Below are 14698 nucleotides of genomic sequence, written 5' to 3'. Positions count from 1 at the left end.
ACTACCAACAAAAGTAATCACTGATTTTGATTATAAACCAATGTGTCTGACCTTGTATCGCAGAATCTGTAAGTTAGGATACTGTTGTAAATACACATTTCACACCCCTACTGGGTACTGTAAAACTCAGTTTTAAATTCTAAAGAGCAACTATTAATTAAAGCAAAACATGAAGAATTATGTCTTAAAATTTGCAAGCACTCTATGGAAACATACATATTAAAAAATGGCATAAATAAAAATTCATGATCTCTCAATTAAAATACTCAGAAAACACTCCTTTACATTTCCTAATTGTGTAAAAGAAAGATACTTAGATTAAACAAAGGTCTTTTCTTTGAAGAGAACCCATGACTATAGTGGTTTCTTGGGAAGTAGTTACATTTATGTGACCTAAGTAAATTTTATCAACCAACAAATAGCAATTCCTTTAATAAACTTTATCATCCTTTGACGTTAATTTGGAAATGTCAATGAGTACATTTTATTGGTATGCTACAGTGCCACTCTTTACAAAATTTACATATAGAAAGGTTAGGGTAGATCAAAGAGTTTTTTGTCTATTTGGTTTTTTTACACAAGATAATCACAGGCTGGTAACGCAGTGGCTAAAGAAAAAATGACTTCAAAATATGCAGTCAACAGCAACTCACACAAATGGCCTGTTTTATTGTAGGGAAGTAGAAAAAGTGAGCACAAATAATCTCCATTAAGAGAGCATTCATGGTAGCTTACACAACGCCCGCAAGTAGGTATAAAATGAAGCAAAATAACAGAGCTTCAAATCTTGAACTTCTGTCTTAAAGGGAATAGTGGTAAGTGGAAAGTTTTTCAAAAACTTGTCCTCAGAAATTGTTCCTGAAAGTTGAGTTAAAATTAAAGTATCACACTAAGTTTTCAGCAGTGGTTAAAAATATAGTCTAAATATATACATAGCACTGTATACAGATTGGTGCATTATGTATGTGTGTGATACATACGTCAGTGTGCTTCTGCTAACTTCAATAGTTTGTTTTTAACATCTCAGATTTATTTGAAGTGTATTTCTACTATTTGTACTACAAAATAGTACTCAACATCATACTGGAAATTGTTGAACTATTGTTATATGTGCTTCTATAGCATATAAATTTATTTTCTTTTAATAGGATTATACCATATTAGAAAAACTGCTAATGAGAAAAATTAATAATCCATTAAGAAGCTTTAAAATAAGGCAGCTGAGTACTGTCTGTTTAACAAGTTCTTTTTCTTTAGTGTAAAATAGGAATTTATTTCAGTATTCATGAAAAAAAAGTAAATGACTATTCAAATTAAAATTCTCTACCTTCTGAGCTCATCTTTAGAATCTCTAAGATAAATTTACATTTAAATGAAACACACACAAAGACAGCTGGACTATCTATCATAACCATCCCACACACATGAGTGTTCTCAGAGACTTAAATCTCTTGTTCTTAGGAGAGAGAAAATTGTGACTTACAACTATTTTTAATCAGTCAGCTTTATTTATACATCATTGCAATAGGATTTATATGCTAATGCTTTAATCTAATATAAGAGTTAAGGGAAAAGTATCTCAACAGTTAGCTCAAAACAGAATTCTACCAACAAAAGTCGACTCAACAGACTTCTCATGCACATAAGTTTCTGGAAAGCTAACTTTTAAATAAGATAAAAACAAAAACTATATCAACAACAATAAATGTAACATGTTAGAATTCAACAGACTAAATTATGATCTTGTTCTTTAATAAGCCCTAATATAAAGGAGTAATAGAGTTTAAAGCTAAAATATTAATGTGTAAGTACTAAGTTCCAGTTATCCTTTAAGTCTTTTTTTTTCCTTTCCTTAACGTATATCTTCCTTTTTCTGGTGGCCCACAAATCAGGTAGAAAATTTAATTCCATTCAATTCAAAGAAAACTTGTAAAAAGACAACATATTTATAATAAAGATGGCACTGATTAGTCTTATTTTTTTATTACTGTACATAATAAGAAACATATATCAAGGGCCAAATTAGAGTGTGTATAGCTTTCACTGATGAAAAATTGACGAGAAACCAAATTTCTAAAGAGTGAATTGTATTTATAAGAAAATGCTTTATGATTGATGCTTTAAATGTTTATTATTTCTCAATATAATCTATATATGCATTAGTAAAATAGTAGTGTATTAATCATATGACTGTAAATGTGCTTTAAACATAGACTGAAGGTCAAAATAAGCTTTCACTCATTTTCTCTCTCAATGATAATTTCTCATACCTTATATTTACTATATAAAGAACATCTCAAAGGGAGCTTATTTAATAAAATTAATTTATGTTCTACAAAAAAAAGGATATTAGTTGAATACTTAATGTCCATGAAGTTTTACTAACAAACTTAAGGCTCATACCAGGATTTCCTTAACATCACCAGCACTGTTTCAAATTTTACATTGTGCCTCATGAACAAAGTTTAAAATGTCTTCTAGTTTAAAAAATGAAGTGGACACTAAATTTCCACTAGGTATCAGTTCAACTGAATTCTTTTTGTAATTTTGCTATTTAGCAACAGAATAAATAACATGCTTACATATTATGTTGTATAAATCTTTTACTATATGAGTACTTGATAAAGACTTATTAAGTTGACTTTTATTGTTAATTCCCTGCCCAAGGGAGAATTCTTTTATCCCCACTGGATATAAACTTCTAGCTCAGTAGGAAAACTGTGAAGAGAAAAATCATTTTTAAGGAAGTAACAAATGTATTTGATGCAGTAATTACTTTTTATCCAAATGAAAACAGAGGCAGTTTGATATTACAACTGCTGCTGCCAATTATTACTTCAAAGCCTTAAAAAGATCAGTACAGGTTAATCACAAACTTTACTCTAAGACAGAATTATGGTGTCTGTTTGCAATACGTGAACTTTAGCTTCCCAAGGGTAAACACTATACAGCTATCTTGTAATCTCCCATGTAACGGTACCTAAAGTAAGTCCATGCTATTTTGATTTTGGAAGACTTATCAATTTAAAATCAAATGAGCAAAATGAATTGTAATATTTAAACAATACAAAAAATTTGTCCCATTTTCCAAAACACTTTTTCCAGACTACCAATTCCATGGTTCTCTTCCACTATGCAGTATTATCCTGGAAACATATGGCTTTCAATTATTTTTTATTAACTAGGATATTTATTGACTAATTTAAAGCCCATATTACCTAAATTATATATGTAAATTTGTAAATAAGTAAATATGATGATAAACTGAACATGCATGAAGGATTACAAAGACATCATCATTTTGTAAAACTCAAAAAGAAGAGAAAATAAAATGCATTTCCTTTCATCTCTACCACAGTATTGTTTTGGATTTATTTTTTCTTATTAGCATCCTTTATGCAAAAGATAATGCTACTAGCTTCTGAAGGGCCTGGGCCTCATCTTGGTATTTCCAGTAGAGGTGTTAAGCTATGTTGTTCCACGTGCTCTCCCTTCTTCCAGCTCCACTGGAGTCAGTGGCTTAGATATGAAAGAAGCTTGGCTCAGGTTAAGGATGGATTCCACAGCCATAGAAGAAAGCTAACAGGTCCCTACAGAGGTCATTCATTCATTTGTTGACAAATATTTATTGAGAGGCAACTATGTGCTTGTTCTAGGTGTGGAGATATAGTAGTGAGCAAAAGAAACAAAGCACTTCCAGTCATGGAGATTTCATTCAAGTTTGGTGAGTAAATCCAAGACTTGACCTCCATTACACTCCTCACCAACCAAGATACAGCCTTGGTACAGTCTGTTTCTCAAAAATTAGGTACTAGGGCTTCCCTGGTGGCGCAGTGGTTGAGAGTCCGCCTGCCGATGTAGGGGACACAGGTTCATGCCCCGGTCCGGGAAGATCCCACATGCCGCGGAGCGGCTGGGCCCGTGAGCCATGGCCGCTGAGCCTGCGCGTCCGGAGCCTGTGCTCCGCAACGGGAGAGGCCACAACAGTGAGAGGCCCGCGTACCACAAAAAAAAAAAAAAAAAAAAATTAGGTACTAAATGATCCCTTGGTGGCCTGAAAGAGTTAATATGCCCTTTAGCACCTATGTATGCCATCTTCAGCAAGAGCAGCAACATTTTCCGTAAGATACAATTCCTGATATCTAGATCTTACCTTCTAGTTGAGTCACAAGACAGGTACCCAAGAATGTGACACGGAGGAAAGAACAAAGGTTTGGAATTAGCCACCCCATAGGTTTGAATTCTGACTTTTCTACTTACTACCTATGGGAGCTTATGAAATTTACTTAAACCTTTCAGAGGCTTGGTTTTCTTAGCTATAAAAATGAGGATCATGATGCATACTTTACAAGGCTGTTGTGAAGATTAGAAATAATATGTGTACAATGCCTGATGTAGTGTACATTAATTTTTATTAATTTATTGGGTTAAATTATTAATTCCTGCTATAAATTAAATTATTAAATAGCAGAAAAGGACTAGGCAGAGAAGCATATATGGGTCATAAAGACCTTTATGGTTGTTTTTTAGTAAAGGTTATGTTTTGTGCCTACACATATTCTCTGACATACACACATACTTTCTCTCTGATGTTCCAGATACATAACTATGGGATGTATTACACTGTTCTGTCACATTTCCTGTTCTGGAGGCAGAAGTTGAGATAAGGCATACCACTGACTCATGAGTCTTTATGATGGCAAAAAACCTCAAACATTTAGAATATGTGAAATACCATAACCTAGACACTACACTTCCAGACTCCGAAAGATCTTTAGCTTTAGATTGTGCATTTAATACCTGCCAATATCAAACAGCTCCTATACATCTTTTGACCAAAATGCTATGAAAATATTATCCCTAATATTAGATTATTCCATTTATATGAATGAGGGGAAGAAAGGTTATTTTTACATAGTCTAACTTTTCCAGAAAAAGAAGAATTCAGTAATATTAGTTGGGAGGCAAAACATTTAATGCTAATTGCTACTCTCTGATGAAGTCTGAGGCCTGTCATTCAGCAAGTCTGGTGAGGAAAAAGAACGGACATTTCCTGAGGGACGATTTTGTACTAAGCATCCTGCTTGGTATATTGATCCATTATCTCAGAAAAGTGACTGTTTTGGAATCCAATTATAAGTCAACTGTCTTAACATCAAAAATATATCAAGAGTCTCAGTGGAAAATAGTTATTTTTTCGATAAAGATTTTATCTCTTAAAAAATAAATTAGATTCATTTTGTATTACAAGGTAATGAGCCTACCAGAAAATGCTGTCGTTTGTTTTCGTGTCAACCCACAGAATGATACAATCTGTGAAATTATGCACAAGAGAATATAAGAGAAACATTCCTTACATTAGTCCTAAATAAGATGCTGCTGCTCATGGCTACCATTACTAGTAATATTACTATTACTAGTTATATTATTAGTCTAACTTGATCCTTCACTGTGCTGCAACTTGTGAAGATACAGGTCTAGTCATTCTCTAATATACCAAGACCTTAACCTCCTGCTCCAACAATTCTCAAGCGATTATTAAATAATCAAAGCAGAGGAGAACAGTTACTGGATTCTCTAGATAGAAGGTGAACCCTGATCCACATGGGGAGTTCAGTTGCAACAGGAAGTTTCTCTATCAGCTATGGATCTGGAGGTTTGATCAGCTTATGTTCCACAAGAGAACCAAGGGATCAGAGCACTTTTAAAAGAGCCATTTTAAAAAATGCTGCAAATCCAAACCTTATAGGGCACATCATCATATATTTGTTAAAAATCTAACCAGAAAATTTTCAGGTTTATTCCTAACAAACGAAATTGAGGAAAAATATTGTGGAAATACCCTTAACCATCATCTGTCTTCTATCACCAATACTGCAGACAGTATTATGACTTTTCAAAGAATTGCCAACTAAATATAGACTGTACACGGTAAATTCTGTAGAATGTAATTAATCAGTCAATACTTTGTATTACTATGTACCCAACATTGTATTAGACACTTTGGAGAATGCCATAGTACCTCCTCTCAAGGGGCTTACAGTCTAACATTCAGGAAAAAAATGCTTTCTGGAAGAGAGATTATAAATATCTATAACGAAAATCTAAAAATGTGATACATAAACTACAAATGCTATAGAAGTTTAGAGTAGAAGAAAATTAATGATAACTCCAATATTTAGTATATTTCCGTAAAGGAAATAAACTAATAGACTTAAATAATAAACTAATAAATAAACTAATAAATAGACCTCATAGTGGTTCTTCAACTTTTTGGGGCATAAAAGTGGCTTGGGGCCAACACTTAGAGCTTGGTATCTGCATTTAAACAGCATTTTCATGTATCCAATAAGTAGTTAATATCCAAAATATACAAAGAACTCATACAACTCAACATTATAAAAAAACAAACAACCTGATTAAAAAATGGGCAGAGGATCTGAATAGACATTTTTCCAAAGAAGACCTACAGATGGCCAACAGGCACATGAAAAGATGCTAAACATCACTAATCATCAGAGAAATGCAAATCAAAACCAAAATGAGATATTACATCACACCAGTTAGGATGGCTATCATCAAAAAAGACCACAGGGCTTCCCTGGTGGCGCAGTGGTTGAGAATCTGCCTGCTGATGCAGGGGACACGGGTTCGTGCCCCGGTCTGGGAAGATCCCACAAGCCGCGGAGCAGCTGGGCCCGTGAGCCATGGCTGCTGAGCCTGCGCGGCCGCAGCCTGTGCTCCGCAATGGGAGAGGCAACAACACTAAGAGTCCCGCGTACTGCAAAAAAAAAAAAAAAAAAAGACCACAAATAACAAATGTGGGGGGAGCATGTGGAGAAAAGAGAACCCTTGTACAGTGCTCGTGGGAATGTAAATTGGTGTGCAGCCACTATGTAAAACAGTACAGAGATTCCTCAAAAAACTAAAAATAGAGCTACCATACGATCCAGCAATTCCACTTCTGGGTATTTTTCTGAAGAAAACAAAAACACTAATTGAAAAAGATACATGCACATTTATGTTCACTACAGCATTATTTGCAACATCCAAGATATGGAAGCAATCTAAGTGTCCATCAACAGAAGAATGGATAAAGAAGATGTGGGAGATTATTATAATTATTATAATCAAACATTACTCCGACATAAAAAAGAATGAAATTTTGCCATTTGCAAACATGGATGTACAAAGAGGGTACTACACTAAGTGAAAAAAGTCAAACAGAGAAAGACAAAACTGTATGATTTCACTTATATGTGGAATATAAAAAAACAAAACAAATGAACAAACGTAGCAAACAGAAAGACTCATAGATACAGAGAACAAACAAGAGGTTGCCTAAGGAGGGTGGGGGGAGGAGAGAAATAAGTGAGCGAGATTAAGAGGCATAAACTTCCAGCTGCAAAATAAATGAATCACAAATATGAAATGTACACTGTTGGGAATATAGTCGATAACTATATAATATCTTCATATAGTGACTGAGGGTAACAAGATTTATTGTGGTGATCAATTTGAAATGTATAGAAATATCGAATCACTCACTATGTTCTATAACAGGAACTAACATAGTGTTATAGGTCAATTATACTTCAGAAACAAACCAACAAATAAACTCATAGAAAAAGAGATCAGATTTGTGGTTACCAGAGGTGTGGGGAGAGGGGAGGGGGCATTGGATGAAGGCAGTCAAAAGGTACTAACTTCCAGTTATAAGACAAAGAAGTACTAAGGATATGATGTACAACATGATAAATATAATTAACACTTCTATATGTTATGAAAGTTCTTAAGAAAGTAAATCCTAAGAATTCTCATCACAAGGAAAAAATTTTTTTTCTTTAATTTTGTATCTATATGAGATGATGGATGTCCCCTAAACTTTCTGTGGTAATCATTTCATGATATATATAAGTCAAATCATTATACTGTACACCTTAAACTATACAGTGCTGTGTGTCAATTATAGCTCAATAAAACTGGGAGAAAAAAATAAAACATCTCTAGCTGATTCTGATATAGGTGGCTTATAGTTTGGCAAACACTGTTTAAATAATAGGTATGATTTGCAAGAATCTCTAGAGTAGTGTTGTCCAATTTGCAGTGGTGGAAATATTCTATACCTGTGCTATCCAATACAATAGCCACTAGCCGCATGTGGCCATTAAGCTCCTGAAATGCAATTAGTATGCCTCAAGAACTGAATTTTTCATTTTATTTAACTTTAATTAATTTTAATTTAAATAGCCACAGCCAGCTCTAGGGAATAGGAAGAGATTTCTAAGAGAAACATGAGCCAAGCCATAGGTAGGAATGCACATGAGAAAGACAAGAAAGACAACTGATTGGGTTGCCTAAAATAGAGGTTTTATATTAGATTATCATTAGGTCAGATTATAAAGAGCCTTGTAGGGAACTGAAGAAATTGGATTTCATGGCACACACTGCTAGTTGTCTAATCGAACCATCTCCTGATCTTCTTCAATATTAAAAACCCCTGGGTTTTACATGCTCATCTCAGAGAGTGGACCTTTCCTCAGGCTCTGGGGTGAATCTTGATTATTCTATACCAATCATGGTATTTCTATTTTCCTCGTCAGCGACTGGCTTACACATGAGCACGTGGTAAATTCTAACCAATGGGATTTGGGACATCTATGTATGTGGGTAAACTCTTTAAAAAGTATTTAGCTTGAAGACACAGAACTTTTTCTGACTCCAGTCAGAGCTGTGTGAGGCTTGAGTGTGCTGCTGACACCTTGGTATAATGCAAGGACAAGATGGAAGACAAACACCAACAAATTAAGGATGGCAGAGAATGAATGAAAGAACTTGGGTCTTTGACGACATCATCAAGCACCTGAATTAATCCAAGAATTGCTCTCCCCTCCCCCTCCCCATATATTTTGGGGATATAAGGAATTAATTACTGTTTAACATCTTTAGCTGTTTGTTCAGTTCCATGCAGCTGACAGCATTAGACTGGAATACTAGTGCTTAGGGTGAAAGCCTCTGGGAAACGCTAAGGTAGGCAACTGGAAGCCACTGAAGGCATTTGATCAAGGTTGAGACTGATATGAAATAATGTTCAAGAATTAAAAATGACATGCATGAAAAATAGGTCAGAAGAAAGGAAAGACAGGGTCAGGCAGACCAGTGTAAAAGGGCTGAATCAAAGCTACCAAAAGAGAAAAAAAAAAAAAAAGCTACCAAAAGATTTTGGAAATATTAGTGAACTCTTCCCATTTGCAAAATCATTAATGAATATAGATTAGTACTTGAGGTAAAACTGGGGAAGTAGCTCATTTTGTAAGGGCAGTAGGATTGTAAGTGATATGTGTCTTTGCTGATTTTAAAAATTATTCTCACACGTTATTATTTCTACTTAAAATCTAAACAACTGAATTTCTCTAAATGCTGTACATTCAATACTTCTTTGAAAATGGAAAAATTTTTGAAATGTGATTTCTCTGCATTAGCTGCAATTAAAGGCATGAAAAGATACTCAGGAACAGGACAGTAAACCAGAAAGAATGCAGGTATAGCCAGGTGACCTTGGGAAGTCAAGTAAAACCCTGTGGCCCTGTTTTCCTCTTAGGATTGACCTATGGCTCTAAAATCCAACAATTTATATCTTCAAATGGAAGAAAACCCTTTGGAATAAAAAAAAAAGTCCTACAATTGATATCAAACTTCAGTTTTCTAAGCTCTGTTCTCACTCCTTGTGCTAAGAGTTGAGTCTAAAAGGGAATAAAAGTCAATCTCCCCTCAAATTCTCTAAGCAAACAAGAAAACCTGGAAAATAATTATGTTTTACAGCTTTAATATAACTTCCCAGAAAAAAGTTTCTGCATAGATTTTCAGTGACTAAAGAAACTAATTCTGGAAATTTCAGTGTGGACTAAAGTTCTATATTAATATCAAGTAGGTGTCAAGTGTAGCTTACTATTATTTTTAACTTGCATTTCCAAACAACTGATAAGGCTAAGCATTTTTCATATTTATTGATCATTTGGAATTGTGCTTCTGTGAATGACCTAGGCATATCATTTGCAAACAATTTTAAAATTATGTTTTAGAATATATTTTTATTATCATTTTGTGAAGAGTTCCTTATATACTGGAGATGCTAATCTTTTGCTTGCATATGTAAAGATTTTTTTTCCAATCTATCATTTGTCTGTAGTATTTGTTTTCAGTTTTTTTGCTTTACAATAATGTTTTTAAATTATATAATCAGATATGCCTCATATTTAGTATACAGCTCTAGTTTCTTGTTTAGTTAAAATGAATATCCTTCAGTAAAGTTAATGGTTGTTTGTGGAATATGTATACCACAGAATATTATCTAGTCATTTAAAAGAATAAATAAGAGTTATACCATTTGACTTAGAGGTATATCCCTGTGTTTTATTAAGTATTAAGTGAAAAAATAAATTATCTATATATGAAATATGACAGTATGTATAAGATGTTGAAGATATACAAGGTTTGTTAGGTTACATGATCATGGAAAAAGTTTTACAAAATAAACAGCAGATTGGTCACACCGTTGAGGTGAAAAGGGAGGGTAGAGTAAAGAGGAAATTTAGGCTTCCTGAATTTTTTAAAAGACGTGACTACCGTTTTTTAAAAAACATATGACCCGGGGCTTCCCTGGTGGCGCAGTGGTCGAGAGTCCGCCTGCCGATGCAGGGGGCGCGGGTTCGTGCCCCGTTCCGGGATGATCCCACATGCCGCGGAGCGGCTGGGCCTGTGAGCCATGGCTGCTGAGCCTGCGCGTCCGGAGCCTGTGCTCTGCAACGGGAGGGGCCACAGCGGTGAGAGTCCCGCGTACCGCAAAAAAAAAAAAAAAAAAAAAAAAAGACCCTATCGTGTAAAGTTGTTTGTGTTGGTAAATATATATAAATATGCATGGCAATGCATAAAATAATGGCGACCAAAAACATTAATGGTGTTTAATTTAGGATGGTTAGATTTCAAGAAGAAGGGAAGAGGAAGAAGAAAAGAAACAAGAGGCAGAGAGAGAGAGAGAGAGAGAGAGAAGAGGAACCAGAGTGAAAGAGAATGGAAAAGAAGAAAAAAAGAAAATATGAATTTAAAAATCAATTAAATTTAAATTCGCCCTTTCCAAAAAGCAGAACAGATTGGATGAGAGGGAGACAGAACCCTCAAGTGAAAAGGTTCCCCCATCCTCTGATGTGGGTAAGAATTATGACAATAATCGTACAGTTGCTGAATACTCCAACAGAGATATACACATAAACTTACTATAAGTAGTGTTGATTTAATCAGTTTTAAAATGCAGGAAGTAAATGAGACACTATATCAATTACATCTTCTCATTATGACCTCCACAGGCAGTGGTGAGAATTTTAGGCACACCTCCTCTACAAAAACTAAACTTAATGATAAATGTGAGGTGTGGTTCTAAGACTTCTGTGTCCATAAAAACTACCTGGGAAGATCACTAAAATGCACATTCCAGGGTCCCACCCCAGAAACTCTAATTCAGCAGGTTGAGACCAATAATCCACATTTAACAAGCACGCCAGGCAAATAAGGCAGGTGTTGACAGATCACACTGAAAAACAGTGAATTTAAGGATGTCTGATCTCTTTACAAACCGATTAACCAAAGAATTTGAGGAGTGTGGTACACTAGAGAGAACAAAGAATTTTGAAGTCAGAAGATCTAGATTACAGCTCTGACCTAATCCCCCCTCACTCCCCTCACTAGCCCCTCCTCTTCAGCAGCAGTGGCCTCCTAGTTACCCCTCTCATGACTGCCAAGAATGCTCTGCCTCTAAACTTCCAATGGTTCAGTCCCTCACAGCCTTCAGGTCCTCACTTAGGTGTCACTTCTCAGTGACACCCTGAAGAGAATCTCAACTCCCATCTCACTTTCTAAGTCCCCTTTCTGCTTCAGTTTCCTCCCTAACACTTCTCACTACCTAAAATATAACATATCTTACTCCGTTTTTCCTTTGCTTATTGTTTGATTCCCATAAGGACAGGGATGTTTGTTAGTTTTCTTCACTGCAGCCTCTGAAGCACCTAGAATGGTGCCTGGATAGAGTTCAAGGAGCTCTCACTTGGCCAAGATAAAACAAATAAAGCTTGAGAGATTCAGTGATAGGAGGCAGATACAGGCAGGAAGTGGAAAGCTTGTTACTACACAGATCGCTGAGCCCCCCCAGGGATTCTGATTCAGGAGGCTTGGAATGGGGTCTGAGACCCTGAATTTCTCACAGGTACCCAGGTGATACTGATGCAGCTTGGTGAACTGTCAAGTGCCTCTGCTTGTTCTTTAGTGAAAGTCAACCTAGTCTACTACATGACAAGAGCTCTAGGCTAGAAAGGGAAAGCTCTGTTATACCTACAATCATTTGTGGGAAGAGAAAATTTGTTCCCCTAATCTCTATGTACCTAAGCTATCTACCCAAATAAATAAAATCATTCGACAACAGGGATATTTTTACATAACAATATATCTTGGATATTTACTGCAACCTAATTTTTAGTAAAAACATGATGTTTAGTTTGTTTCTAATTTTTTACTCTTATACATAATGTTTCAGGTGATGTTTTTACTATCTACATTTGTTTAGTTATTTCTTTCTACAAATTCCTAGAAGGGAAATTTCTGAGTCAGAGTTTAGACCAGTGCTGTCCATAAGAACTTTCTATGAAGGAAATGTTCCATATCATCACAGTCCAATACAGTAGGCACCAGCCACATGCAACTATTGAGTACTTGAAATGTGAATAGTGCAACTGAGAAACCGAATCTTTAGTTTTATATAATGTTAATTAATTTAAATTTAAATAGCCACACATTGCAAGGGACTACCATATTGGACAGGGTAGGTACAGACATTTATTTTTATTTTTTTTTAACAGCTTCAGTCAAGGCTTTTTTTTTTAAGTCTTTATTGAATTTGTTACAATATTGCTTCTGTTTTATGTTTTGGTTTTTTGGCCACAAGGCATGTGGGATTTTAGCACCCCAACCAGCGATCAAACTTGCACCCCCTGCATTGGAAGGGGAAGTCTTAACCACTGGACCGCCAGGGAAATCCCAGTACAGACATTTAAAATCTTGATACATGATGCCAAATTGCTCTCCAAAAAAGCTGTAATATTTGCCTTCATTTTATAGTGTATAACAATAACAGTTTCTTTACCCATTGCCAATGTTAGATATTATTGATCTAAATCTTTATAATCTGAAAGCCGAAATACGTCTGTGGGGTTTTTATGTGCATTTCTTTATTAATAATGTTGAACAGTGTGCTTTTTTCTGTCATCATACTCATTCAAATGCAAATATTTTCACCCATGTTAATTAATTGACAAGTTGGAAATTATCTGGCTTCCAGATTTGTTTTGTTGGGTCCATATGTTTTCTTTAAAATTTATTACCAACATTAAATTCATACAAAAATATGAATTTCCAGTTCCACTTGAAAAATCAAATGATCTGGTAACAGTGACACACAGGGCAAAAATCAGTGCAGTCTTACAAATCATGCCACCTTCAGACTTTCTTGCCCACCAGGACTTATCATCCCCTATTATTTTACAGGTGTCCTGCTTCACTCAGATTACCTGCTCGGCCTCTAAAAGCACCTGAGTTTACAATTCCTGCTCTGAATTAAATTCTGAGAGGTTAAAAGGCAAACGACAGCTAATGATAATAGCTAACTTTCATTTCATACTTAGCATGCAAAAGTGATGTTATGATATCTCTAGATTATCTTATAACTAATATTTAACTAGCAAAAGAATTACTTTTCTAGTGGTTGTTGATATTTACTACTCCTTAGAGCAGTGGTTCAGCATCAGAAGGGCTGTTAAAAGACAGAACAGGCCCCACCCTCAGGGTTTGGATTGGGCCCCAAGAATTTTCATCTAACCCCAAGCTCCCAGTGCAGCTCCACATTGAGATGAGGCTTTCTCAAAGATGTGGACACTCCTGGAAGTGTAGTGATAATGTGTAATTATGACAACACTGTATGAATTTGTGCATCCTTTTTTTTCTAAAACATGTCCACATTTATTATTTCATTTTATCTTACAACAATTCTGTGCAGAAGGTTGATAATTAGAGCAGTACTTTAATTGTTAATCCCATTTTACAGAAGAAAAGAAAGGCACAAAGTTAAGAATCTCCTCTAAACACAGAAAAAGTTAAAAGGGCCATAACAAGTATGTTTCCTAATTCCTAACCTTGGTAATATAGGCAAACAGTAATCCAGCATACAACCAGAGCTTGCTTTTTATTTTTACCTTAAAAATAGAACCATGCCCAGGAACAGAGAAGACCATACAAGATATGGTTCACAGCAACAAACATTTATCCAGTGCTGATTATGTGTTAATCTATGCTAATTGTGCCTATAGCTTCCACTGTAGGGACTGTTGAAGACACTCATAAAGCATAGCAATAAATTAAAAATAAAATCTGAAACCACAACCTTGCAAAGAGAGTGAATTCTCTATGTCATAGGACAAAAGCAAAGGCACTGAAGGGGTGGGTGGTGGAGATAAATACAGAGCTGGGTAGAAGAGAGGCGTCCCTGTGGGAGCTTCACATCTGGACTTGGAGGAGTTGCTATCACCAGTCAGTCAAGAATGGGAGGGAAGGAAGAGTACACAATAGGAAGCCCTCCTGGGGCTCAGGAGCACAAAGA

Source organism: Delphinapterus leucas, chromosome 14, assembly GCF_059928025.1.
Source record: "Delphinapterus leucas isolate spDelLeu-1000000601 "Yukka" chromosome 14, BTC_Dleu_Yukka2, whole genome shotgun sequence".
NCBI lineage: Eukaryota > Metazoa > Chordata > Mammalia > Artiodactyla > Monodontidae > Delphinapterus > Delphinapterus leucas.
This window is presented reverse-complemented; position numbering follows the sequence as displayed.